The 24449-nt window shown below is 38.9% G+C and overlaps 1 protein-coding gene across 1 annotated transcript in view; it reads left to right on the top strand.

Annotated features, from left to right (window-relative positions):
- VAV3 (vav guanine nucleotide exchange factor 3) overlaps nt 1–24449 on the top strand; it is a 147436-nt gene that overhangs the window by 3067 nt on the left and 119920 nt on the right. The window lies entirely within an intron of this gene.

Here is a 24449-nt window from a genome sequence, read left to right as displayed (position 1 = left end):
CAGCTTCAAAAAACAGGAAAGCGAGAGGTGGTGCCTCAGGCAAACCTGGGAGTAGGTGTCAGTCCTCTGACATAAGTATCAAGTCTTTTCCATTTTGTTACATATTTATTTTTTCAGAATAAATGTGGCAGATCACACATCAGTGATGCTCCTCAGCTTTGCCTGGTAGTCCTTGGTAACCCTTTATAAGCCACATCAAAAATGCAGAGGGGTTGTGACTGATGCTTCGATGCCAGATGCTGTTTTTTGGTGGAGCCTGATTCAAACAGGAGCACTGTTGCTTTGTAGGGGCAGGAGTAGAAACTGAGATTGATGCTCAGCATTGCAACACGAAGGTGCTTGACCAAATGGCATGGGGTGTGTTTTATGGGCTGGCTACCATGGGGAACCACATGAGTTTGTCCCATCACCAGCCATGCACCTTGTGTTACAGCTGTTCCTGTGGGTGGGCTGTTTTATGTGTTTGAGATCTGTGGATTCTGCCTCTTCACCTATTTGGCGGTAATGCCTGTGCAAGAGAAATGTCCCAGTGGCTTTAGGCTGTAAAACACTGGGGTTTGAACCTTTTGAATGCTGGCTGTTTTTATCTACATTACTGTATGCTTATGAAAATATGTATATTTGGTTAGTGGAAGTTGTCCTTTGAAGAACAGAAGCTGATTCAGTCAGTTGCACTTTCTAGAAAGGGAGCCTCAGATGTTAAAAGTATAAACCTTGCATATATAAAAGCTAAGCAGCATTGAGCCTTTCTCTTCTGAATTGCCTGCTCAGTGCTCCTGTCTGACAAGCTGGTATGTCTTGGTATGAGGTCCCCTGTGAAAAATTACACATGGGCTTTGTATGAGGTTGGAAATTCAGATTCAGGGACATGCATGTCCAGTGGTTTTGTGGGTGGAGTTTTTTTTTTTTTCCTCCACTTTGAACAGAACAGGAAAATGTTGGTTCTAGTAAGAGCTCTTGTGTCAAGGCTCAAACTCACTTTGCTGTTTGAACTCCCACAAGCTAACAACTTGAGTTACTTCAACCTATGCGTGTGCCATTAGAAGAAGAAATATAAGAGATGGATCAAGTAATACCTTTTGGCCTTTAGCTGTAGGGGAGCCTGCCTGATTCAGTTAGTGTTGTGAAAGTGGTTTTTTGCAGGCACCAAACTCTTAAACACTGTATCTGCTGGGAATGGAGCTAGAAGAGGGAATGTGCTAAATGAAAAGGGAGGTGTGACTGCAGTGCTGGTGTATTACAGGGTTCCCCTGAAGTGGAGCATCACTCCCTGGTGACTGTGAGAAAGAGGATGGAGCACTGAAGCTCAGTGTTGGTCTCTTCAGAGCTGTTCACTGTAGTCATTCACTTGCCTCAGATGCTGCTTCTTGGCTAATGTTGGCTGGTGAAAGTAATAAAAATAGAAGTTGTCCATAACAGAAAGTACTAATCCTAATGTTTAATCATCATCAGGGAAGAACTTAAGTAATTTATCACCAGAAATGTAAAACGTAAACCAGTGGATTATGATGGATTTGCAGAAGATGTCATCTGTTTAATGCTTATCTTTCATCTTTAATACTTTGCAGGCTAGTTTTGAAATGGTTTTTGCAAGGCATTTAGTTAACTTGTGAGAGATTGCTAAACAGGAAAACAGCACTTAATGCAATACTGGCATGGGAGTTTACCTAAAGGGGATGTTGACATAGATTAAATATTAAAAATAACTATTTCCTATTATTCTGATAAAAATAAACAAAATATCCCTCACATAGTATTAGAAGTTCAAATACTGTCTAATTTTAGGGAGTTACTTTTTTTTGGTGTGACCATATTGTCCAAAGGAAGTTGGTTATCTCTGTCATCCATGATATATTTTGGTGTGGTGACAGAGCTTTTTTGCAGGAATTTGTTTTTCTTGGTTCCAGAGGTATCAGGTAGTCTCAGGATGTGGGTGTGCTGAGTGAGACAAACCTCCCTGTTTCCTCTGATGCTGCCTTTGGCTTGGAGCTTTCCCATTCCCCCAGCTGACCACCCTGATCTCCTGCCCCTCTCTAAGCTCCCCACAGGTGGGTATGCTGTGCTTTCTTGTTATGTTAGGTGCTAGGAAGTACCACAAAGATACATTCAGATTAATACAGTTTTTCTGAAACTGTAAAACTTCCTGGCCTTGAACAAGGGTTTAGGAACTGGTTCAGTTTTTGTCAGTGTAGAAACAAGAGATGTAATTAATTGCCCCCTATTCTTGAATCCTTTGAATCTTACTGTGTATTCACATAAATTTGGAAGAATTCAGTTATTTTAAAAATATTTTTTTAACTTTTCAAATGTTTTCAATCTCTTTCCTTACCTGCTGGTACTTTGGTCCACTTAACATCTTCACCACGTTTAGCTTTATTTCCATGATTCATTTAAATGAAAACTGTATTGGCCATAAGATATATTATCCAGACAAGATATATTTATCCCTGTGAGTGTTATGTGTACATATGCATATCTTTTATGTGTTGGACTTGATAAAGTATTTTGAACAAATATTTGTTCAAAGCAAAACCTTAATATGACCTCTGTTTTGTTCTAAGAAAAAAAGACTGATGAAAAAGTACTGACCTGGTTTTTCTAGGTAATTCTTCCTACCTTAAGAAGGTGATGAAAATAGCTCTTGAAAACTGATGTAATGATTTAATTGATTCATATAGATTTTTTTTTTTTTTTTTTTTTTTTTTTTTTTTTTTTTTTTTTTTGTCAGGGGGAAAGGAAAGCTGTAGTTGTCCTCTATGGTAAAGCTTATTTTACGTGTTATGTTTATTGTACAGTTATTAAATGCAGCATATACATTTTGCCAAGATGTGTCTCAAATGTTCCTTTCTGCACAAAATTTTGGTGTGCTGGCAGCTATGTAATGCATTAGTAGAAAAAATATTCATGCTGGTTTCTCACAGAGGCTGTAGTGCCTGCCAGCAGTGGATGATATAAATTAATGTCTGTGTATGGCATGCTGCTGTGTCGTGTGGGAAAAGCCAAGTTTTTTTGAGCCTTGTCTGACAAAAGTGGGAGACCTGTGATAGTGGCACATTGAAGGACTGCTTATGAGAGGAAACAAATCAAAAGAGTTAAAGAAGAGAGATATGTATAAGTAGGAGGATGTAATCAAGGGAAACACTATTAATTAGAGACAATGGTCATAACTTAGGAAGCTGGTTTGAAAAGGGTATCAGCAAGCAAGATTCTTAATAATTTTGATATTTATTGCAAGATAAGTACAGAAAATCAATCTTATACCGTGCTATTCTTTAATGATAATGGCTAGTGGCTTTATCATTGCTGGCATGCCAGCCTGTTGTAACGTGCTGCCTTAGGCGTGTGGGGTCCAGGAGGTTATTTGCCAGGCTGCAGCACTGCACAGCAGGCTGGGTTAGCAAAAAACAGCACTACAGTTTGTGCACTGGGGAGATAGAGGGTCTTGGGTTTCTCACATGCATCTCTTTCCGCTCTCCTTTGAAGGTCAAAAGAGTTGATGAAGTCATTAGTTGTAAAGAAGGAAATACAGAGGGTAAGGAGAGAAAAGGTTGAGAGGGAGGGAGGCAGCTGCCAGGGGTGAGGGGCAGACCCTGCAGGGAGTGTGGTGGTGCAGGGGCCTGGCATAGCTGAGCCTGGCTTTCACTGGTGTGGGTTTTGGGGAGCAGGGTTAACTGGGAGCAGCAGCGGGCAGGCTGGGGAGAGGCATGGGCACAAAGGGCTTCCAAAGCATGGATTAATATTGGTGAAATAGAGGAGACCCTTCTGAGGTAATGTTGGCCCCCTGAGCAGCAGCTGACCCAGAGGGGAATAGGACAGGTGTGTGTGGCTGCAAAGGAAAGCTGCTGGGGTGTGCTCCCCTCTGTGTGCTGCCACATGCTGGGGGAGACGCACCAACAGCCCAGACCCGAGGGGATCACTGCCTGCAGCAGGCAGGGGGCTCCTGGCTCATGCCCTGATTGTGTGGGGGTCTGAGTACAGAGGAATATGTCTTGTTTTATTACATCACAGACAGTTTTATCTTATTTAAGTTTTGCTTTATATAGAGGTGTTAGTTTTTGAACTTGTTCCCCCAATACTAACGTTGTACCTCTAGTTCTTTAAAGACCAAACTGAAAAAATCCCTCATCAAAAATCTTTGATTTTTTCCTTCTCCTTTCTGTTGTTGTAAAACAACGTTGCAGTACTTCTATCTCATTCCATAATACTTCCTGGCAACGTTTAGTACTACCTTACATTGTATTATTTCAGTATTTCAAAAATTCAATTTCACAGAGAAGTATGAATTGATGTACAGTATCACATAGCTATTCATTTCTTCCCCTGCACTTTTTAGTGTACTTGGCATCATCTGGAGCTACCTTTTCTTTCCTCTTATTTTGCTTTGACAAGTCATGTTTAAGACTTGAGGCATTGTGAAATACCAGCTGTTTGTTGAGACTTATGATGTGTAAAATGCAATCTGAACTGACATCTGTATGGTAAGGCTTTGAATTTTTATATTTAAGGGAAAGATGTTCTCTCAAAGCTCAGTGAATGCTATTGGCTTCAGTTCACCACATTGTCAAGTGAGAATATATCTTTTGGGAAAATACCGGTCAATAACCCTTTCTGTCATCCTATACTAAATGTCAGTAGTGAATGTCTTGGTAACATGAAACACTGAAGGACTATTAGTAGGATATTTGTTTCTTTGTATATTCATAACATGAAACATTAGACACAAATTGCATACTATAGAGGTATTGTAGCAATTTGTATAAAAGCCACTCACATACTGTGCAAGATGCTCTTGCAGACCTGATACCTGCAGGTATGATTCAACTGTCTTACATTACAATTCAAAATATTTCTGGCCTTTGCTTTAATTCAGAATTTTATTTTATAATTGGTTAATAGGTATTCAGTTAATCTGTCAGTACTTATTTTTGTGCTCATGCTATCCCTGAAACTTATTTTAAATCATATAGAGATTATTGCCTTGCAGGAACAAACAAAACAAACCAACAGAAGACATTGCTATAATCAAACGTTTTCTGAAAAAAACTCCAACAAACCCAAACCAAAAACACCCAATAACGCAAGGCATTTTAAAAGCATATTTTTTAACTGGTAAAGCTTAGCAGAACAAGGTGATTTGTATTTCCAAAATCCTTGGATATGCCCTTTAATCCTTGGTACCATCAAATTCACCTGTTTGTTTCTGAGTTGTATAATGGTATATGCTGCATTATCTATACCTAGGGTCTTTTGTACCATTACTTGTTCCTTCATTCACACTGTTTCTGCATGGAAAGAAGCCTGAGAGTCAACTAAAATAGAATGGTTAGAACTTGGCCTTTTAAAATGTTAATTGTCCAAGCAGTCTGACTTAGCTGTTGTGAAGGAAATTTGATGCATTAAGAAATGAACATGTTATTTTGCTTGCACACACTTGAAACTAAGATACTGTAATAATTACAGCATCACCATAGCTTGTATAATCCCTTGTGCTCTGCTTGCCTGTTAGCAGCCAAAATTTAAATTGTGCTTATGTGTTCAGTGACTGACTTCAAATTCCCATCAACTACTGCCTCTTGTAGCAGTGATGCCTTATATCAGCTGATAAAAGGCCATGGGGGCCATGGTATTTTTCCCTCTGAATTGCTCAGGATATATGAGTAAGGATGTCAGAGTCCAGCACAAAGAAGGTTAAAGGCAGATGGAGGACCACACTTCTCTGCACTAATGTCCTCTCAGGTTTTAGGTGTCTCTTGATGGCGGTATGGTGATGACATAGTGCTATCATGAGAATTGTAACTTGAAGTGAACACTCATTAATCCCAGTTATCTCTGTAGGATTCAGATCAAGATTTGAACTCCTTTTTCCTGGAAGAAAAGTAGACTGTAGGAAGCACCAGGGAGAATGTTCAAATTGTTGCTATTGCCTGCAGCATCTTTCAGATGAAAATAGAAAGAGTGAGACTCCCCGAAGTGCCCTTGCAGGCTGCTGCCTTTGGGCTTATGGTCAGTTGATGTGTGGTTGGTTGAAAAGGGATTTCTGCCAAGCTTTAAAAACCTAACTTATATTGAGGCAGCTATTTTGAAAATAGCTTCAGAGCTTTGAAAATAGCTCTTCATGCTACTTTGTGGCTGAAGTTTTTCATTTCACAGTAGTACCAGTTTTGCTAAATTGTGTGAAGTTGTGTGCGGAAATATTTAGGTTTCACTTTGTCTTAATGGTTTACCCTCCACGTATGTGTGCAGTGCAATGCAGGATGTCAGGTTGGATCACATTTTCTTCTGAATTGGGAAGTTCTTATTTTTAAAGATTGTTGAAAATTCCTTCTGAGCTTTGATTTTCCACTTTCCTTTTCTCTCTCTCTCTTTTTTTTTTTTTTTTTTTTTTTTTTTTAATATATATATATGGATGCTTCTTTGGGATGTGCATGTGTCCTCTTAGCTGTGTTTGATTTGACTAAATTCTTAGAGCATTTTTAAAAGTGCAGAACACGTTAAAATCTTAAGTAGCCTTTAACAGGTGTGTAATGTCCTGAGGTTTATGGGAGTCCTAAGTAGGGTTACCTTGAGCCATTTTGTTTTGGATTCTGCCTGTCCTGATCTTTTTCTCCATCAGAAAGAGCGCAGTGCATATTTACACACCACCGTGCCTTGATGTTAATCACTACAAGTAGTCATGAGAAAGTTATTCAGGGTCTGTGATCATTCAGTTTTCATTTGTGGTTGGCAGCACTGAATATGGTGATGCATCTTCTCTGTGGATTGTGCTGAGGCTGCTGGTTTCACTGCAAGTATGCCAAACAGATGGCACTTTTGTAAAACTGAGGTTTAACTCCCCAATTGTTCTCAGTGATGCCTTCAAGCAATATTGTTGCTTAGAAGGACTGTGCCTCAGGAGGTGCTGGTACCTAGTGGTACTGTGCTGGTGCAGGTTTTATGAAGCTCTATGGAAGTGACTCTTGTAATCCTATTGGAATGCTTCTATAGCTGTATCATAGCCCTATCTGCTGAAGACTGGTAAAATGATGAGCTGGGATGAAAGGCTTTGCTGCCTGGGATATTTATCTGTCAATGCAGAGGGTGATGGCAGAGTGTGGATGTAGGGATAGCTGAGCCCTGCTGGTACAGGGTGGGCTGCACTTCATGAGAGGCTCCTGAGGAGCACACTGGAACATACTTCAAATCTGTGTGTCTTCCCGGCTATAATTGCTCAGATTCATAGACCCCCTGGGGAATGTGCTTAATTTAAAGTATCTGCTTTCTCTTTTCTGAGAATATAGGTTTTTGTAGCTTGGAAGCCCCATAGCGCTTCATGTTATTTCAAGAGCACAAGCTCTAGAAATATTAATGTAATGTGAATTATTCTCTAGTGTTAAAAATACCTGCTATGAACTAAAAAAAAAAAAAATCATAATTTTTGAAAGAGATATTATGAATTATTTGCCATGACCAATGGGAGAAACATAGGAAAACAGCAACTAATTAAAAAGTCCCGAACCAAGAGGGGGAATGTATTATGTAACACTGTCTCTTAGCACACCTCACTAGAAATAGGCCTGAGGAGTGGATCCTTCCATCAGTAATATTACAGTACTTGTGAGTGCATGTGGCCTCTGCTTAGCAGCAAAGACAGATTTAGATGTTCTCTTTTGGGGCAAAATTGCTGTCTTGGTGGGGTTTGTCTGAATAGGTCTTCTAAAGGTAGTTGTTATATATAGATGACTTGTTCTTTCTTGTGCAGAATATGTGTCCATTTCCATGCAATGGAATGTTTTTTTTAAAGAATGTTTATCCTAATTTATAGCCCAAAACGTAGGACCAAAAATACATTTTGCTAAATGTTTAGGTTTGGAATTAATCCTAAGTGAGGTATCTTTTAATTCTGGTGAGAAACAAGTGATTTCGTCTAATGTTGTGTCTAATCTAAAATTTGCAGTGAAGCAGTTCTGCAGGAAAATTAGCCCTGAAAATGCCATTCTTAGGAGATGTTCTTAAATCTAATTGGGAAAGAAATGTGGTAGTGTTCAGCTTTTCCTGTTTTGTGCTGAAGAGTATTAGAGTTTGACCTCAAAATCCAGTGTTTCAATAAAGTCATGTTAAAGTTTAATGAATTTAAAATGCCTTTCATCTTGATTTGAAAGAACAGCAGAATTTGAAATGTTAAGGTGTCTGTAGAATATTTCATTTTCCTGACAGGTCTACTAGTGAGGACCTGTTTCCAATCTTCCCCTGTTTCTCATATTTTTCTACTTTGACTCAGGTGACTTGATCTCACCTATCAAAAACCCAGACTGCTCTGTCATTAAGAAGTACTGCTGTGATGGGTCTGGGTTTTTGTAAAGTTATTATTATTTTTCCCACCTTTCCTTCTTCTCTATAATTCTCATTTGTTTTGACTCATCTGTTCTGCAGCTTTTGCTTTGTCCTCTCAAACTGGTCTGGGCTACTTTCACCTTCTACAATTGCCTTCCCCTCCCACTTGTATTTTCTTTTCCTGCCAGTGCATCTGTTTCCTCTTTTACTTCTTTCCTGATGCTCTTTCTTCCATTCAACTGTTTCCCCTGCCCTGTTGTCTTCACTGTTCCTGTTGGCTTCATCCCTCTGCAGCTTGTCTGAAATGTGTTTCCTACATGGATAAGAGCACATCTCCTCCGGAAGCTGCATGGATGAGTGTGTTGGGCATGAAGGCTCTCGTGGAAGTTATGCTTTTAGGACCAGTGAAAATGGGATTCAAGGGATCACACAGTGCTGGACCAGCAATCTCATGTTGGGCTGTTTTAAACTGCTTTTCGGTGGCTACTTTTGGTAAATGGTGATGGCTTTGCTTTTACCCATTGTTTTAAAAATTTGTGCTGCCTCGCTGCTGCAGTCAGAGCTTTGCGATATATGTGAGGGTGTCCCCAACATTATTTTGCTGCTTTGCTCCAGGTGACTGGGCAGATCACTCTGGTGGAGTGATGTGGATAAAAACTAGTGCTGGCTGCCTGCAGGGTGAATCAGACTGGAAACTTTTCCAAGGCATCAGCACTTGTTTCCTGCCCTTGCCACCAACCTCTGGAGGTTTGTGCCACCATGCCAGTGCTTAAGCAATATTATTTTGTGGTTGTGTCCTGAGGGAGCAGGTGGGGATGGGCATGGTAGTTATTTTTAACCACTTCTCAGATTGATTTTTGAGGTTGCTTGCAAGGCAGAAATTGCCAGTCCTGCTAGCCAGCACGTTCATCCTGCATCTTCTTTGTGCTGGGCATCAGTCTCTGGTTTCTGTCTTTCCAGGGAGTTCCACTCACTCTTCAAAGGCTGATAGACATGATAATTATATTTCTGCTTCCCAGACTCACTGTTTACACTGGAGTGAAACAACCACTACACTGAGTGTATTGTGAGATGCAAGTTGCTACTCAATGACATCCCTGAGTGACGTCTTTGTCCCTGTTATCTTGATAACAAATAGTTTGTTGTTTCAGGTTTCTGCAGTTTTGCTCATTTGCTCTCTGTGGATGGACAGAGTCTTCATAGGCCTGGTATAATTCAAGGAAGTTGCAGGCAGAGAAGTGGGTGATGCCCAGCTGGTTATTCCATGGAAGTGGATGTGCTGTCAATGAAAGCTCAGGAAGGGCAAGGCATCAGTGACCAGTAATGGTTCGTTCATGTTCTTTCCCTGCTTGAGGATGAAGCTGTTCAGTGTTACTATTTGTGAGTTATTTTTTAAAAGGTTCTCATGGGACTAAATGAAATCTTTTTCATGCAGTTTTTTGGTGTAGTGGAGAACATGCATTTGAAGAGCATTTTTTGTCATACTCATCCCTTTATGCTGGCTGATGTTATGGTTTCACATAATTTGAAGTACTAGAGCAGCTTTAAACTATTTGTTTCACAATGAACTACTGATGAGAACTTAATCCAGGTCAATGATTTTTGTACTTTAGTATTGGATCTTAATCCAGGTCAGTGATTTTTTTTTACTTTGGTACTGGATCTTTCATAGGTTGTGAATAATTGGCCTCAGATACCCTTTCAGAGTTGAAATATGCTGCTGTGAGGAAGTGGCTTTTGCATAGTTTTCTATCATGCTTTCCTCATCGAAATTCTCATTGTAAAGTCTAGCCTGCTCTTTTATGCTTCCTTTAACTTTCTTCACTGTATGTAATTGTGAGAAAGACTTTAACTAGGGAAATTCCTTTAAAAATTTGTTCTACTCTAATTTAGTCATATTATTTTCTAACCATTATTGTTTTTCTGTATTTTCTTACCAATTATTAATGTCCCAAGTGGAAAATAAACTAGGGATCTTGAGTGGCTATAGATTTCACTGAGAGGACACACATGTTGAGCAAATAATTTGTGTGGGGTTTTACTTCTCTCCCTCAACTGGCTTTGAAATGGGTATGATTTTTTTTTTAAATAAAAACTTGGAAGTTTTCACAACAGTAGTCACTGTCAAAAAGTGATTTCCATATTGTTGTTAGGAGGCGTTGGATTTCCTATGCATGTTCTTCAGTGTCCTGTATTGCATACACAAAATTACCACATTTAGCAGACAGTAACTTGACTCATTTTGACAGATAAGGAAATGGGACAATTTACTTTCTACTAGTTCTCTGCAGCTGTCAAAAAAATTAATCAGAAATACCCTTGAGTGGGAAGGCATACTGGTATTGAAATGGTAATGACATTGGTAATGTCATTTGAACCAGTTTATTGGTCTCTCTGCCATCCTTGAAGAATCACTTTCCCTGTGAATTACAGAGAGCAGACTTGTACAAACTTCAGGCTGTTTTTATTGATGGCAGGGTGTACACCTGACAGGCTTTAGCAGATACGTGGGTACCTGGTGTCTCCTCCTGAGAGAGAGAGAGCTCCTTTCTGCCCTGAGGAGACTTGAAGCAGGTGGGAAGACTTGAGCAGAGAGGCCTTGGGAGAGTTTGTCAAGAATTTGTGTGGAGGTGTTTGTGCCCTGATGGGGTGGTCTCTTGCTGGTAGCAGATCTGGACGGATTTTGGCAGAGCCGTGAGTCACGTTCAGAGGATCAGTTTGGTCACTTGTGTGTGGCACAGCTGTTTTCAGCCATGGAACAATGAGTCACAAACTTGTGAGTTTCCAGTCCTTGCTAAAGAAAATACCCACATAGCTGCTCTTGTGGTTTCATTTAGAAATAAGTGAGAAGTGCAAGAATTAAATAATTAGATTGACTAGGTCAAGTACTTACTGTATACTGATTTCTGCTTTTTTTTAAGAACACATATTGAGAAGTGGCATGTTATTGTCACAAATGGAAAAATGCTTGTTTCTGAAAAAAAGTGAACAGACTTGAATACAAATATTTCCTGAATTATATAGCCAGAAAATTGGTTGCAAAGGTCTAATTGTTTTGCCTAATTACTCTCCTGTCCTTGTTTCACATAGCCTCACTTATTCTGATCTATTAAAAGGCTGTTGCTGAATATTTTTTCTAATCGTTCACACTAAATTATCATCTTGAAACAAATCGAACAAGTTTGTCTTGTGTTAGGTGGACTCCATGCTGCTTTTCTACTGATTTGACTTAAAGGCAAGAATCAACCATGCAGTATTGTCATGTCCATTTTTTCGAAAATCTGTTGTTGCTTCTCCAGTGCTGAGAACAATCTCCATAGAGGGGCAGGGGAAGATCTGTCATTGTTATGAATTTCCAGTTACAAATTGCATATATATTGATTTTGTTATTCTTTCTAATCTTGTCTCAATAAGCTATTATGCCTTTTAGAAGGTAGTCACTAATCCAGGATCATACTGTGTTTTATTTAGATTTCATTTTATTTAGCTGATTAGGCTATAGAACAAAACAATACTAAACAAAGCCAAACATAAAACTAGGTTTTCTAGACAAAATTTAGGCTTCCTAGACATTTTTACAGCTTAGCTCCAATGTTTGCATTCAATATGTTATTTAAAAAAGCCATCTAAGGAACCATTTGTGTTGAAGTTGATGTTCTGTTAGGCAATTAGTAAACTGATGCTTGTTCAGAGGCCTGGAAGTATGTTACAGCAGCTGCTTGTACTGCTTCTGTATGTGTTCTTTTGTATAATAGATTTAAAAAATATTTGCCTACAGCTTGCAGGCAGATGCTTTCACTGCCTCTATGTTAGGTTGTATGTTTTCCTTTATGTATGCACTAATGCCAAAACCAGTTATGGGTTACTGCTCATGCAGAAATTTTTAGCCATGACAAGAGTATCTGTTGATTTTTATGTAGATTTATGTAAAATTTGCTGTGATTCTGGCATGCCTTTTTAAACCTAATGTTGTTGTTGATACTACATTTAAGATTACAGGGATGTATTTATACAACCAACTTAAATTGTGTTGTGCTATCACATACTGCTGCTAAATTACTAAATATTTAATTAATTTGTTCTACATGCATGATCACTTTAGATTTTAATAGAATTAATTTTAGGAAGAAAACAGGGTCCAACTCTCTTCACTAAGTTCAGAAGACCAGCAGAGCACTGGATGAGGACCTCCTAAGTTAGTGATTCTCAGGTTGCCTTGGTAGATTGGTTTTTCTGGCACTGTTGTGTATGTGTCTTGTAAATTTAAGAGATATGAAAATACAAACATTAAACTAACAGTAATCATTTACACAGGTCTTCTTTCAGGAATGAGGAGTACCTTTTACAGGTGCTTTTAAAATGCTTCAGGAAATTTGGTTTTCATGAGGTCACCAATATGTGCAGTGCTGTTCTGAAGTCATTCAGCTGTGAAGTCAGTAGCATAAAGACTGGGAGGAGTTCTTCACTTTAAAAGGATCTTTAACAGAGTTCATCTACGGACACGTGGAATAATGTGCCAAAACTCAAAGCACATTGCACTTTAATAATTAAAATGATTATTTTTGTGCAATGTTCTGTAGTTCTCTTCCCAAGGCAATTGTGTAGCAAGAGAGTAGAAACATCTGGTGGCAAGATAGTTGAACTTGACAAAGTATTGATGGCAGAGCGCCCCAAGTGCTTATTGAGGTGGGGCTTTCATGTGTGTGACATCTTCTGTCCTGTGCTCTGAACAGCTGCCCCTGGGCTCCTTGAGCACCCCAAGAGTTTTGCAGTCTGTATTGCCTGAACTATCAAGACATAGTAACAGTAAAGCTTCTGCTGGTATGGCTGGGGGCCTTTTGTACTTTAGTCATTGTGGTATCTGAGGTTTAGGGCTCAGTGGAGACACTAAGCTTGCTCTGCATCTTGGGCTTCATTCTGCTCTCTTGTTGAGAAGGCAGCTTTCCTGTGTCATCTTTTATGGTCTCCTGTGGACTTCATCTGCTGAAGACTGTGCAACAGATCTTTTCACAATTATGTTGGGTTCTTTACTGAACCTGCCTTCATGTTGTTTATAACGAGCTGTTTAAAACAACTATCTGTTTCATTAATTGGATTGTAGAAAAATTTGATATTAGTATCTTAAGACTCAGCACATAGTATGGTTCAGTAATGTGGGCTTCTCACTGGTGCTTACGTACTCCTTTTAAAACCCCAATTGTTCCGCACCAAATTGCTCAGCAGACTAAGAGTCCGGATGATGCTAAATTATACTGTGCTGCTCAGGTTTCAAAGTATTTGGTTTATTCACAATTTGATTATTTTAGGCTATTTAACAAATACTCACTTGTGCTCTAGGATTTAAATTTTTTTTCTTTTCATATTTTCATAAATCTTCATTCTCATGAGACCATGCTCACAAATTGTTTTACTCTGTGAGATGCCAAACTGACACCCTTTGAAATTAAGTTTTGGACCATTTCTTGGTGTACCTCAACTGTTATTGTGTGACAAGGTATCAGTATGATTTAGCTGTCACATGAAATGGGACACATGTAGAGGTGGCAGAGGAATTTCTGTGAGCATCCACTTACTCGCCTCTGCTGAGACGATCACAGCTGTTAATTCATACTAGTGGAAGTAGGTATTTATGCAATTTTGACACGTCTCCCACACAAATTTGGGTTGCCTTCAGTGGTGTGTTTCATTTTGGCAGACAGCTTGGAGTGAGTGAATGCAGCCTTTTAGACAGCAAGTGCCTATGATGGTGTTCAACTGGAATGCTTTATGTCAGCTTAACCTTTCTTTCACTGTTTGTCAGCCTTCTTAAGGAAGGAAGCCTTCTGCAGCTTCACAAAGATTCATCTGATGTTAGGTTGGTGGTGTAAATTAAGGTTCTAAAGGTTACCAATTCTTGCCTTATACAGATACCTCACTTGAATCCCTTTATTAGGAAGGTTACATGTCACCTTGAATTACATGTCACATGAATTTGAAGTGCAGTTTGCCTAACACTGGCTGGATTTCAGAGTGACATGGTGGAAAACAGTTGTGGGTGAAATGATGTTGGTTTCTACATTTTTAGATTTGTATTTTAACTGCCTTTTCCCTCAGAATTTTTGGAACTCTTAATGTTTTTGTGTCCTGTTTATCACAGGAATTGCAGCTGTGGATCAAACCACAGTTTCATCTACTTCAGCATTTCATCATCGACATCTGGACCAGATTCTTCAGAACAGTAGTGTGTTCCCATAGATTGCAATAGAGGATGTAGTACCCAGGGAATTTTGCAAAATGCATGTGCTGAAGCTTGTTTTGAGCCCCAGACATTCATTATGCTGTTATGCATTATGGCTCATTATGCCATTGCAGTCTGCTGCATAAGCCACAGTACTCCTGTAATCTGTACTTGCGGTCTTCTGTTTTAAAAAGCATGTAAGAAAATGAGAAGTTCAGACAAGGGCAGTAGAAATTTTCAATTGTAGTAAACAAACAATAGAAAATGAAGAATGTGTCAGCTTTTGGCAAGAGGCAACAAAGTGGGGGGACTAGGAGAGGCCTGAGAAAAGAGAAAATTATTTGGTCTCTCTTCTAGTGTGGAAACAGAGGGTGTGTCCAGTGGAAGTTGGAAGTACTAGGCAGCACTTTTGAGATGCCAGCTGTATGGCACTCAGTGTAGGAAGGATGGCATTTAGTGGCAAGTCAGTATGTTGAAGTTCCAGAAAACATTGCAAGGTGTAAAAATGTAGTCAGTACACTATACAACCACTGAATTTTTTTCCTCCAATATTGCAAATTTACTTTTGGAGTTTGTTTTCCATTCATGGCTATTCCCACTGGTTTGTGGTTTGGACTTCTGGACTTATCTGTTCTACTTACTTGACTTGCAGTCCTTGAGAAGTATTCTCTGAATACATTGGAAACCCCTGTCCTTGCCACGGAGAGCATGGTATAATAAACTGCAAACCTGAAGTGACACACCAGCAAAAATAGAACAGTGGATTTTTAAACTAGGTAACTAGAGGACAGTCAGATTCATAGTGGGCAATTTGTAGACCTGTACTTGTATCCTTAAGGTCTTGCTAGGAATTTATTCCATGACCTTAAGAGTTTGGAAAAGAATACACATGTGATTCATTTAAAGTAGCATTATAAGAACATTAAAATAACATGTTTAAGAAAACATTTTGAGTATTTAATGAATCATGCATGTTAACTCTAATGTCTGTTAATGAGAATATTGTTCCTTCCTTTTGGAAATCAAAGACCAAATACATAATCTGTATCTGCTGGTAAGAAATAGAGAAGCATAGGAGTTATTTGGGCTCGGTTCACCTTTAATAGGAACTGACAACCCTGTATAGGTCATCAGCACACCCCTCCCCTCCCCAGTTGTGTTGAATTTCCATGCAGGATTCAGTGCTGACAGCTTTTGAGAATTTTTTAAGTGCTTAGAAAAGAACAAGTTAGTACACGCTAACTTAAATGCTCTTGAACCCACACTGTAGGTGTTTGTAAAGGGATTACATAGTCGAGGTCCAGGCCTGTGTTCAGGGCACTACAGCCACAAAGGAGATCCAGTTCGGATGGTGAATTCAGGGGTGTTACTTTTAGGTGTGAGGTAGAAATAAGTGAAAGGAATTGTGTTTCTGTAATGGAGCTGAAGTCAGGTGTAGGTCCCCCATGGAATTCTCTGCCTTTAGCCTATGTGCAGCTTTTTGTCACACCTTCATAGTGCTCCTTTAGGGCTCAACCCCAAATTAATTTCGCTTGCACAGGTATAGGGAAAGTAAGAGGTTCTGTGCTAACATTAGAGACTTGGTAAAAACCAAGCACAGTCATAAAGAAAAGATACCAAGATACAATGGAAGCAGCTTTTTAATGTGCCAAGCTAACAAGATGGAACAGATGTGTTAGGTGTTCTGTTTTGCACAGATGTGAAGTTCTGTGTTTCATACTAGTGCTGTAAAGTTTTTCATGGTTTCAGTGTGAATATAACTTTTGTTTTCTCTGACTGTAAAAGTGTTGAGACCTTATTAGTTTGAGGCTTTCAATTCCTTTTGCTGTTTAAATGTATCAGTTAAGCTGGAGGCTTTAGGGCTCTCCCCTGCCCTACAATAAGTTTAAATCCTTTAGGTAGATGTAGGTATTAGCAGTTCTGACAACTGCTAGTATTTCATCAACTAAGTTGAAGTATGAGTGGTTAGAAAGCCTGTGTTGGGACCAATAACTGTACATCCAAATAGGAAATCACTGTCCTTAACAGTTTTGCTGTTTACAGAAGCAGTTTTCCATGTCACAATTGTAAATACACCTTATGGCACTGTCTTTAAATGGCAGTTTCATAAACAGTTTTGCCTGGAGCATTTTGACACCAAAAATTTCACCCATTATTTTCTTGTGTGTGGCTTTTATTTCATGTCTCACACAATGTAATCATTAATGAGTCAAGTATTACTTCAGTGCTTTTTGCTCCTGCATCTCTCTTTTAGTCTATTTTGATTTTCTTTTTTAAACTTTTGTTTTAATGTGTGTCTGTCCCTTTCCTGTTCCTTTTCCTGGGGTCCTCTTTTCATTTCCTTGCTGCTGTCTTCCTCCTATTCATGTTCTCCTTAGGACTATTTTCCATGTTCCCTTTGCCTTCCTTCTTTTTACATTTGCTTGTAAAACATCAGATTTTTCTTGAAAGACATTTTAGAGGTGCAGCTTTGGAGGAATATAAATCAGATAAAGGCTACTTATTTGAAAAAGTAACTAGGCACAGGAACTCCCTAGCCAATCTCTTTGTGCTTAATATGCTTAATACTGTGTTCAAGTTGCTGGTTTTTTTGACAAAATAGTGCGGAACAGATTCAGTTAAGTCTTGCTAGTGGGGAACAAAGGGCTACTCTAAAAATTGCCTTTTGCAACAGGATGCTGTCCTGAGTTCTCCTACCCCATCTCTTGCCAATTGCACTTAAGGAATTCCTATAGTTGGGGTTTAGTGGTCTAAATATTCCCATGTATTGCCAGTTTCATGGCTTGTGGGAGCACTTGACTTTAGGGACACAGAGAATTTCAATGTTTCTTTGCCCTCACTTGCTCAACCAATGCTATAATGCCAAAGAGAGAACCAGTAATGCATAACAAATCCTGTACTCCTGTCCCTGCCCTCTATTCACTCTGTATCAGTATTAATAGAAGTGGAGCATCCTTTGTGCTTCCTCAGCTTTTTTCCAAGTTTCAATTTCCATTTTCTTTCTTTGAAGCGCAGAGAAGAGCAAACGTACATAAACAAAACTTCATACTCAAGCCAAAATGCAATAGACACAATTGAATAGTAGTCAGTTAGGAATTTTAAGAGCTTTCCTATGAATATTTAATTACTACATTAACTGAGCAAATAAAGAACATACTATTAATATTCATACAGTGTTAGTAGTGGTTCAGAGGAATTTAATATGTTTTATAGTTCATACAGCGTCTTGTGTTGTGCAGGCCTTCAAAGAATGCCCACATCTGGAAATGTAATAACACTACAGGTCTCCCTAGCTGCTCCTTAATCCTATGAATTAAGGAGTGTCTGTTGTTCTTTGCATAGGACACATCCTAGGAAAATTCTTCAGTTTTGTAATGGTATCAGAACCTTAAGCAACTCTACAAAGAGCTCAGTGTGGTGTCTCCTCCATATTTATTAATGTACCTGCTTTGTGGCTTTTTGAGAGCAAAGTTTGGGAGCTATTTAACATTTGCCTGGTTTGCTTCTGCTTAGAGCTTTAGAAGTATTGATCCTCTGAATGATTGGGGTGGTTTGCAGAACAGGAGGTCAAATGCAGAATGTAAAACTGAATTCCTTTGATATGAGTGACATCTTCTTCCTGTGTGTGTTAGTTTCTTTTTTAAATGTAATTTGCAAGTTAATAGATTTTATCTAAGAGTAAGAAAAAGAATAATGCTTACTTGCCTGGCAGCTTCCATTTGCTTATTGAAAATAGGAGTACTCATCCTCTCATGTTGACTTGGTCTTTAAATTCCTTACAGCCCTTTTGCCTTCATTTAGTAAGGCTCTGGCTTTAAAGATTTTTCCAATAAAAGCTGCACACATATGAACAAGAAAAATATTATAAATGCCATTCCTGAGTATGACATTGCTCTTTTCTCTCTTGCTGGCTTATGAAAAGACATTAATAGATGTTGAATTAAGACTTCATCAGTGGGTCCATATTTCATTCACTTACAAATCCTTACAGCTATTTTTGCTGCATATAGTGATAATTACTCCTTTTGGCAGAGCAGAACTAATCTAATGTACTTTGGCTGCTGAAATCTGTGAAGAGCCAGGAATGATTTCTGTGTTGAATTGTTAACCCTGACTGTACAATTCTGTCAGTACCACAGTGGCGCTTTGTCTAATTATCTAGTAATCTGCTGTTAATTAACATACAGATAGTAAAAAAATACTTGTGACATCTAGTAGAAGTATAATGTGCTCCTATTTTGGTAACCCTCCTTTTGGGATTGTTCTGTCAAAGATGGCATGTGTTGGGGAACTGTCCAGCTTGGCTTATGGAAAGGAGCTCTGAATATATGAGCAGCTGTGTCTCTAAGTACCTATTTTTCTCCCTTTGTTGGATATGGCTGAAAGAATTGTAAGGAAGCTGGAAGTTGTGCAGGAGCTGATGAAACCCTTGGATCTTTCTCTAGTTACTCTTGCTCTTTCCTGTCTGCAGGTTGAAGGTACAATTTTGGTCTTGCTGCTGTGTACCTTTGCTGTGGTCACAGGAACTTGACTTGGTTACTAGAGGTAGGCAGTTCTGGGGTGTCTCTCAATTTTGGACTCAGCAGGATTTGAAAAGCATTTTTATGAAGTTTATGCTGTTCCTGTCAGCACAGTTGTTGCAGCAAATACGAAACAAGTGAGAAGACGAGAATCTGCAGCCCTCAGGGCATGAATTAACTTCTTGAAGGAAATTTTCAGGAGACAAGTTCTGTTTCGGTGCTTTCTTTCACTGAAACAACTTGCACTTATCAATCTTGGTGACAGAATGTACAAAAGCAATTCTTCCAGTTAAATCCATTATGGAAATTTTCACATTTCTCCTCTTGCTTAACAGGTATAAGTGCAGCGTTTTCCTTTTTGCATATATTCTCAGGAACAGAGTGGAAATAAAAATGGGGGATTCCCAGCTAATCTCATCATCATTCCAGGAACAGATAGGAAAGGTCAGGAGCTCATCTCTTGCAGTAAGCACTGAGGGTGTAGAAAGAGCATTTAAGTGTTATGGCGATTGTCTGCTCTTCTGTTCTTTTGACTTCTATTCTTGTACAATTCTGCTTTTCTAAGAACACAAATGACCAATAGAAAAATTTCACATAGTCACAAACCTGAATATGCTTCCTTGCATGTAACATCAGTATTTCACAAATTAAAAAAGCAAAGCAATTGTACCTTCTGAGATCAGTGAATTGAAGCCAAATTTGTTCCTCTTGTTGCTTCTTTTATATATTTGTTTTGAAAGTTGGGCCTTTCCTCAGCTATTTTTGCTGTAACATGCTTGCTGTAATGTAAAATGCCATTACCTTTTGGTTTTGCATATAAGACTCCTTAAAGACAAGGCAAAGGCAAATAGCTGCAGGTGTGTAGTTTATAAAGTGCTGCCATTTAGAGGAGGAATAGGAGGGGATGATTTCCATGATTGACATACCTTATTTCATGACTTTCCATGATTGACATGCCTTATTTCTTCCACAGGAGATAAAGTGCATTTAATGGGTAATGGGCTGAGTCCCTTTTCTATGTTTTTACTCTTTTATCATGGCTTCTACATGATGGTGGCTAGGAACAACTGGCCTCAGTCCTTATGCAGTTATTGAGAGCCTCCTGAAGTCTGTGTGGGGCTGGGAACACAACCTGCAGAAAAGCCAGTGAAGTGCAGTGATGAAGGAAGGGATGAGTATTCCATGTCAGCAAAAAGTGAATCACAGTGGGAGAAAAAAACACCTTCCCTGACACTGAATAAGTGATCCAGTCTGGTTTTAATACCCCTTATACCCTAGCATTTGTTTAGATTGCATTAGACAACTCAGGCTTCAGTATGTTCCTAGTTTGCCTTAATGCAGTGTGGATCCAGACACAAGGGAACTGCCAACTTCCCAGGCTTGTGACTAAATATCTGTGCTTGTGACTCAATCATCATAATAAAAAGGAGGTGGAAGTTGAAACAAATACAAATAGCTTTTTTCCCCCCTTCCCACTATTGGTAATTAAAATAATAAAAAAAGTGAATTAGGACTCTGTTTTTCCTGAATACTTGTCATTTCTTGGCCTTTCAGTTTTCACTCGCCTGACTGGTGTTGCTATGTTGGAATTTCATTAAATGTCTTGTGGCACAATTTGATCTTCAGAGCTCTTTGTGTTGGTTTCTGAACGCCTGTGGAAGTGCTTTTAGTACAAAGGATACATCTAGATACTGAATATTATGGTCTGTATCAAACAGACCTTTATTCCATTGAAGTGCTTCAGTGCCAAAATATATTTTTTGAGAAATACCTCTTAGATTATGGGAATAGAGGTTATATGATTTTCCCCTCCCTTTTTTCTTTTGCATTTCATCTTTCACTTCATTAAAGGTCTGGTTAGAGAAATCCTTCTTCCCTGTGGGCAGCTTCAGCCTTGTCTGTGCTTTTAGTATCTAATTAGTCATTTCTATTCAGAAGCCTTTGTAAAATATTTCTATGCGTTTCTGTCAGTGCACATAACCATGTTCTGTGTGAAAAAGGCCTTGAATAAATGTTTTTCTGTGAAGTGGCAAATATTGTGGGGAAAAAACAGCATACTATTTCTGTGGAACCTGGTATAGTTTGATTTGCTCACTGTCTTCTGTTTAAAGTTCAGACAAATACAATCCTAATTGTGTAAACCATACCTGCTTTTTTAAGCTGGTAGACCTAGTTTTTTTTTTTTTCAAACTTGCTTGTCATTTCAATAAATGCTATTAGTGCCTCTTGCAAAATTAAATTCAATGCAGAATGGACCAGAGGCCATTAGAATATATTCCATAAAGCCACAGTGGTTCATCACAGGAGTTACACTATTTCAGCAGCCCTGGCAATGGCTGCACTATGGGTTTGTAGCTGTGAAACATTAGGATGCTTTAGAAATGTCTTCATATTCTATAGCTGTTAATATTGAGAAGTGTTTTCAGGCTCCTGAGCCCCAGTCACAGAATCACAGAGTGGGGCTGGGTTGTGATTTCTGTCCATCTGTCTCTGGTGCTGGATATAGTCTCCTCTCATGGCATCCCTGCAGATCAGCAAGAGAGAAGTTGGATTTCTCACTAGTGTTAACTTTTTTGTATTCATGGCTTATAATGCCCCACTGCAATATTTTACTGATCTGTGTACTGAGAATTCTGCTCTGCTGTCTCCTAATATAGCCATGTAGTTTTAAAAGGGGTGAAAAAATGCATCATTAACTATACTAAGGGAATGTTTTAAAGTTGTATTATTTTTTTTTAATAAAGAGATACCAGTTCTTGTACTGAAAGACAGTGATTCCTGTGGAGGAGACTTTGAGTGAGGTTTAGCTCTCCTTGCATCTCTTGAAACTGGGAACCCCACTGCTCTAATGATCTCCCTTGCGGTCTGCTGAACTATAATGTTTTCTTTTGAAAAGGAAACACAATAATGCTGTAGGTTTCCAAATATCCTGAGGACTGTACTGGCTAATGAGAGACTGCAGACTGATGGTGCTTTTTCGTACTGCCAGCAATGAGGGTTGTCTTTTATAGAACTTCCTAGATTTTAGCAGTAGGCTCTTTTTTAATTTGGAGGCTTCTCTAACTAATTTGTACATCTTCATACAGTAACCACAGTGATAAAAGTCTTTGTTTTCAATGAGGGGAACTGCTTTTTTCGAAGATTGCAGTAGAAAGTTTTGGAGATAATTCTGCAAGTTTTCTCGGTAATATAACCAAATAACTTTTCTAAACATTAGTAGCATATAACAAGGGTTATTTAAGACTTTATTCCTCATATATTGTAGTGCACAATGATTCATCTAAATATGAACATGCTTTTGGTTTTAGTAGGTTCACAGCTTTTTCCTTGTAGCTGCTGTGGTTAGCTTGGTAGTTAGCAATAAGAATTTAATTTTCATTTTACAGGAGAAAACTGATGGATAGTAAATCATGATAGGGCCAACTCAAACTCACTAAGCAGTCTTTGAACCCGCAGGGGCTTAGGCTGTAATGTCAGGATACCTACTCTGCTGAGGGCACTGCCTGGCACACACTCAGTGATGATGTGTTCCCATCTGAAGCACAAGTGGATTTGACAGATTCTTACCATGTGGTTTCTAGAGCCTACAAGACATGTTACTTGTTATATGGTTATTGAGTATTAGATCATAATTAGGTCAAACCTGTTTAACATAATGATACATGTTAATGAATTAGTATTTAAAAAACAAAAAAAGAGGGGCAGAGGAAGACAGGGGGATTAGATTCTTCTTTGGTGTTACTGTTAAAATATTCCAAAGAATTTAATTTACTGCTTAGAGTGTTTCCTTGAAAACATGTGGGCTCGTAAACTCTTGTCATATGCTTTCTAATCTCCTCAGATATAATTCATAGTAACAATAATTTTAACAAAAGGCTGATGTCAGAAAATTGCCTCCAAATTTAAAGAAATTTGAAATAACTAAAAAGTCTTGTTGGAAAAATGCTGCCATCTTTATCTTTTATTGTAGGAGATGTCTGTAAAGAATAGTTGGAGGGATTTTGCAGAAGGGAGAGGACATCTTGTTTGTGAAAAACTGCTGATCCATTAAATGGTTCTTTTAGCTATATTAAGAAGCTAAATGCAACTCACTAAAATGCTCTTTAGAAAATCTAGGTCAGATTTTAGGCCCATGACAGCTCCTGTCTCTCCCTTAACTTCTTGCTCCCTTTAGAGGTAAACAATTTAATGCAGCTGTAAGCTTTCTTTGCACTGCGAGACTTCAGCACCAACTAATATAAGCTCAAAACTTAGGTTTCAAAAAGGCAGATGGATTTTCCAGTGAGAGTCACATTTGTCAATGGTTTTGAGAATTTTGATATAAGAAAAGAGGTGGGTATTCAAGTAGAATCAGTATTGTGCATTGGACAAACCTAGTGGCCATTGATAGCTTTAAAGAAAAATAATAAAAAATCTGGGGAAAAATACAGCAGAAAACAACCATAACTTTCTATGTGCCATCTTGTTTCTAAAGCTCATTTAAAAGACCAGCTCATTTTCTGACTCTTTCTGCCAGTGTGATGGAGGAAGAAGCACATATGTTGAACATCTGTTGGCCTTTCTAACCTTGCAATTTCAAAATTATAATCTTTGCAAAACCAGATAAGCTTGCCACATTGACTAAGCAAGCTAGACTAATTCTTAAAATTCCACTTGGCATAAAAGCAGTGTGGCATAAATGCAGTGTTCTCCTTGAGCAGCTCAGTGTGTAGCCCAGTGTGATTGCCCCATCTGAGCTGGGAGGCACATACTGAAGAGGCTCTTTGGAAAGGGGGAAAATGGTGGAGGTTGCAGGTCCAGCCAGTACAGCTGGGAATCTTTGCTGTTGATGAGGCCCTGGTCAGTCACAGGTGCTTTCCTGGGAGCTTTGGGTTGCACAGGGATGGTTTTTGGGATGCTTTGTGATGCGTTTGTTGGCTGCCCTGATGTCCACAACCATCTGCTGGAGCTGTCTGCTCTTGTAGCGCCTCTGGTTGAATCAGTGCTTTCATATGTGTACCCCTGCTGTAAATCTGGTCTGTGAGGTGCTCTGCTTTTCCTGTGTCTCACTGGGTAGTTCTGTAAGATGTGAAGTAGGGCTGCCTGTTGAAGTGGTATGGCTGTGACAGTCAATATCAAAAATACTGCTTTGATCAAAACATATAGCAATTCTATAATCCATCCTAATATGAGTGATCCTCCTGAATCCACTAAAACATGCAGAACTCTGTTGTAATATTGAGTTGCTGTTTCAGTAGTTTTAAAATGCATATTCAAAGCATGGTGCGGGGTCCTTTGAAATGCCTATAAATATTGTATTTGCTTTTCAATTGTGGCTCATAAGACAACAGCATCTTTATGAAGCTGATGTCCTCAGAAGGTGCTAGTACTTCATGGAGCTAATTGCTACCAAGAGTGCATAT

Source organism: Zosterops lateralis (genome assembly GCF_965231275.1).
Source record: "Zosterops lateralis genome assembly, chromosome: 9".
Classification (NCBI taxonomy): domain Eukaryota; kingdom Metazoa; phylum Chordata; class Aves; order Passeriformes; family Zosteropidae; genus Zosterops; species Zosterops lateralis.
The sequence above is the reverse complement of the archived record's forward strand: the minus strand, read 5'-3'. Positions and strand labels throughout refer to the sequence as shown.